Source organism: Bos indicus, chromosome 12 (genome assembly GCF_029378745.1).
Source record: "Bos indicus isolate NIAB-ARS_2022 breed Sahiwal x Tharparkar chromosome 12, NIAB-ARS_B.indTharparkar_mat_pri_1.0, whole genome shotgun sequence".
In the NCBI taxonomy this organism is placed as follows: domain Eukaryota; kingdom Metazoa; phylum Chordata; class Mammalia; order Artiodactyla; family Bovidae; genus Bos; species Bos indicus.
Genome location: NC_091771.1, coordinates 14106534 through 14111249, shown reverse-complemented (window position 1 = coordinate 14111249; position 4716 = coordinate 14106534). Strand labels below are relative to the sequence as shown.

The 4716-nt window shown below is 42.6% G+C and overlaps 1 long non-coding RNA gene across 1 annotated transcript; it reads left to right on the top strand.

Annotated features, from left to right (window-relative positions):
- The first annotated feature begins 465 nt into the window (after window positions 1-465).
- On the top strand, window positions 466-4133 carry LOC139186130 (uncharacterized). Its single transcript, XR_011569634.1, has 3 exons — window positions 466-615; window positions 2713-3436; window positions 3696-4133. It is a non-coding gene; the product is annotated as an uncharacterized lncRNA (long non-coding RNA).
- The last annotated feature ends 583 nt before the right edge of the window (window positions 4134-4716 follow it).

Here is a 4716-nt window from a genome sequence, read left to right as displayed (position 1 = left end):
CATGGGGTCACAAAGAGTCGGACACGACTGATCAACTAACACACACAACTATTTTACAATGAAATAAGCAGAGGTACTGTGTGGTTATGTGCAGTAGTTAATATCATCACTGGATCTGGAACTCTTGAAGACAGAATCCAACACTCTGTCTCTCTTAACAATGGAGACAGGCAAGTTATTTCATATTTTCATGAAAAATCATCCTTCCATGTCAAACACTTTATCTAGAAATAAAAGAGGGGTTGTGATAGAGATCTTGATTTGAAATATATCTATGATAATTAATATGGAAGAAAGGCAAAAAAAAAGAGGAATTAGAAAAGGTGAAGAAAATATATTTACGAAGTGATGAAAAGGTCTTTATTTAGAATATCCTTTTCTTTCGGGTTTCATATTTAATATGTTGGTATGTTTGGTCTGGAACAGGTTAGCGATAGGCAACCTCTTCAGGCAAATTTCATCCAGTCTGTTCCTGTGGCCCCTGGGGTCACAGGGGGTTGGAGCTGCCAGCAGATGTCCCGGGAGAAGCTGTTCTTTGCTCCATCCTTGTTCTAATCATTCTCAGTGGCTCCAGCCCAGTCGTTAACACTTCAGGGAACACAGGGGCAGAAACAGGTAAGAAACAGGCAATTAAAGAGCAGTAAGAAGAAACCATGATTTAATTCTTTGCCAACCATGGTGAGAACAAACCCGCTCTGTTTTTTTCTTCAAAAGGTATTCCTTGATGGGGAAAAAATTAGATGTATAGAAAGGAAAGTACATGAAGGAGGGATTCTGATGTTTTCATCTAGATCACTCAGCCTCTTGTTTTTAAATTCCCCTGTGAGCTCTCGCTAGAAGCCAGAAAGTTACTTCTTAGAATAAAAAGAACAGAAATAAAAGAAGAAAGAGGGGATGAGATAATTAAGTGGGGACTCATTCTTACAAATTTTATTCTTGAAATATGGGGTGTGAATAATTACTTACGAAGATGAAATATGAGTAAATATGGGTATTATAACCTCCTTTGGAAATTGGACTCATGCTGTTTAAAGTCATTTTAATAATCTTGTGGTTTATTCTGTAATGTATTTTCCAAATTGCTCTAGAAAGCCTCAAGGCACGCGTACAATGAGATCATTCAGCAAAGCTCTTTAAACAATTGATAATAGTAATAAAATGAAGCAGCCTGCATCTAATCCTAACCCACATTAAGACAATTTTTTGTCCTTTTATGGCATCTGCCTTGAAGTGACTGACCTGTGGGTAAAAATTAATTAAATCCCACAACTGCAATGAGGGGGAAAATTCCAGACAAGAACAATTAAATCCTGTTATAAAGAAACTTTTTGATTCACAGGTTGGGTTACAACTGGGTCAGATTATGCCCTTGGTGTACAAGAGAATGTAAAAAGCATCTTTCACTCTATAACCTGAAGACTTATAACACAAGGTTATCTTTTGTCTAGGAGGATGATTAAATGACTGACTCAAGAACATCTTGCTTTTGTTTTCTTCCTTTATCCTATGCTGCCTCTCAACAATTAGTCCCCAGATGAACTCCATCTAATCCTACGTTTAAAGCATTACAGCATTTGACACAATGATACAGTAATTAATTTCCCCAACTCAACTGCTTCTCATTTTTCCAATCTGTCTTCAATGAAGGAACTGAACAATATGTGTCCCACGTAGTGGAGGAAAAGCTATTTCAGCTAAACATTAGGAGACGGCTGTTTCTTCCTGCCTTCAGTACTGGATTTTATTTATTTATGTTGTATTTCTGAAAACTGTATTTTTTAAAAAGATGTAATTCCCCTCTAACTGGAACTTGCAGTCTGCAGGGCATATGTCTTCCAGGAACTGGACTGAGAACCCCAAGCAGGAAACAACCAAATATCCATCAGATGGTAAATGCATCGAGTCCCTGACTGATGCATCGCGTCCCTGCTGTTCTCTGTTATATTTGAACAGGAGCCCGTCAGTGGAGCGCAGTCCACTGGGATGGGATAACTCTGCCTTTTCTTCAGCCACCCTCAGGCCTTCATGTCTCATTTCCTCTCTGCCAAGTTCAGTCTGTCCACCCTTTTAGCTGATCAGTGAGACCCCATTAACATCATCTGTCACATGCATGACGTGCCTCTCCGGATTATGACGAAGTCAAAGACCTTCCTTGCCCACATGGGACAGATACCAAGTCTAACTTAAATGCAAACACAGGACCACATGCAAATGATAAACAGAAATCACAGATATGGCTTCTTATGACTTCAAACCAGCTCTAGCTGAGCCAACCAAAGTGAAGAATTTAGAGAGTTTTCTGAAAAGTCTTCTAGGAGGCCAAAGGCTTGAGGACGTGTTTTAAATGTTAACATTTAAAAGCATGAAAAGATTGGCTCACAGAGAACAGAGTAAGCTAAGAGCAAGGAACAATTTTCAGAAACACATGAGCCTGAGGAGGGGAGCTGTCGTGGGCATGCAAAACTTTGTTAGGCCAGAAAAGAGAAAAATCCAAAACAGGCTTTCCCACGGCCTCTCCAGAGAGCTGATACGCGGATATCTCCTTGAAAGACTAGCTGCTTTTTTGTTGTGTTACATTTAGTGTAGCGGGTTATAGATTCTCAGACGCTTCTTCAGACTCAAATGATGAAAACAATAGATATTATTTCCACATTGCTAATCTCTAAAGAATGATGAGTTGCTAAGTGTTATGGTTTATCTGGTTTTTTACAGGGACCACAGAAGCAACTGGGTGTCCATGGAAGTTTGTAAGCAAGCAAGGAGCTATTGAGGAGACAGTTCCTGAAGGCCCGTACCTCCAGTGACATAGCTGGTCAGGAAGGAGCCACCTGATAGTCTCTGAAGGTTAGCTATTGGAAGAATCCTGTGTGTTATTACCAAACTTGAATTCATGTTTCTGGGCATGACTGTTGGCCCTACAGCCAGAGCAGAGATCCACTTCTCAGACTGAGCCCACAGAATTCTCCACTCGATGTACAGTGTACGGTTTTTATCATTTGCTCTTTCAAGATGTCTCTTAAACAACATGGCCAAATCCTGAGTGGAACTGAGAACGTTTTCTCCTTTGACTGCTGCCTTCTTCCCCGCCAGTGCTCTTGTTAAGGACGTCCAGGCTAGCAGAGCAGAGAGCCCAGGGTCCCAAGGAGCCTCCTTTCTGAGAGTTCTGATCCACTGCCCATACTTCAAAACCACGTCGTTATCAGTGGCCCTAGGAGCTCAGGGCTCTGCGGGAAGGCTTTGCTTCAGATCTCCTTGTTTGTTCTCCAGGACATAAAACAAATGCCTTGAGGCTTTCATCTCTGTCAGAGAATGTTCTCTTGGATTATCTTCACTCAGACTAAAAACGGGAGAGCGGAGGTGCCACAGAAAAGTGAACGTGTTTTTTTATCCACTTTCTCACTGACTCAACAAACAGTTCAGTCCTTTCCCTGCACAGGTCAGGATGCTAGATTTTCCTGGGAGTGGGGAGTGAGGGCATGGGTCTCTGGGAGGGCTGGGAGGCTGGCCATATGTGTGGAGACCATGCAGCTCCTCTGCTGACTGCTCTGGTCTGAGAGTTCTTTGGGTTAAGTTTGTGTAGAAAACAGGAGAACTTAGCATCCTCAGGGTCCAAGACCAAGGAATGAAGGGACTGCGTGGAAGGGGAGATTAAAGAAGCTACTTATAAGTCATTTATTATATCATGTTCCAAACAGGTGCTTTCCCCTCCTGATTTCAGACACAACTTACTCCAGATGACAGTGTCTGAGCAGACCACCACCTCGCCCAGTCCACTGTCCCTAGCTACACCTGAGCAGGTATAATTCCTACCCAGATACTAGCAGAAGTTGTTGAATCAATAGATGAGTGTTAAGTAAATAAACAGTAAATTTGTTGCTAAGTTGTTTCAGTCATGTCCAACTCTGTGCAGTCCCATAGACGGCAGCCCACCAGGCTCCCCCGTCCCTGGGATTCTTCAGGCAAGAACACTGGAGTGGGTTGCCATTTCCTCCTCCAATGCATGAAAGTGAAAAGTGAAAGGGAAGTCCCTCGGTCGTGTCCGACTCTTAGCGACCCCATGGACTGCAGCCCACCAGGCTCCTCCGTCCATGGGATTTTCCAGGCAAGAGTACTGGAGTGGGGTGCCATTGCCTTCTCCGAAACAGTAAATAAGTGTTAAATAAATAGATAAAATGTTCCCACTGGCCCTTTATTAGACAGTATGTAATAAGCAAAAAGGAGAAATCAGAAGGTAGAAAAGCAGATGATCGTGTTCATTTGTTCTTGCTTTCCAAAAAGACGTGAGATGCACTGCTGTCTCTATTTCCTTAGAAAAGAAGTCAAAACTGAGTAGATAAGTGATATCACTTCTAAGAATGGTGCCAAGCCAGGTGAGAACCCACATCCCCTCTGAAGTATTGGCTTGTGTGAATTCCTCATCCTTACCTTGAGGAAGGTTCTCTTTCCTTCTAAGCCCCCGGAGTAAGATAAGTTTGATCCCTGGCTTCTGCAAAGCATGTAGTCCTACAAACAACTGGTCATTAGAGTTTGGAGACCAGAAAGCAAGAGAAATTTTAAGTGAAAGTGTTAGTCCCTCAGTCGTGTCCGACTCTTTGTGACTCCATGGACTGTAGCCTTCCAGGCTCCTCTTTCCATGGAATTCTCCAAGCAAGAATACTGGAGTGGGTTGCCATTCCCTTCTCGAGGGGGTCTTCCCAACCCTGGGATTGAATCCAG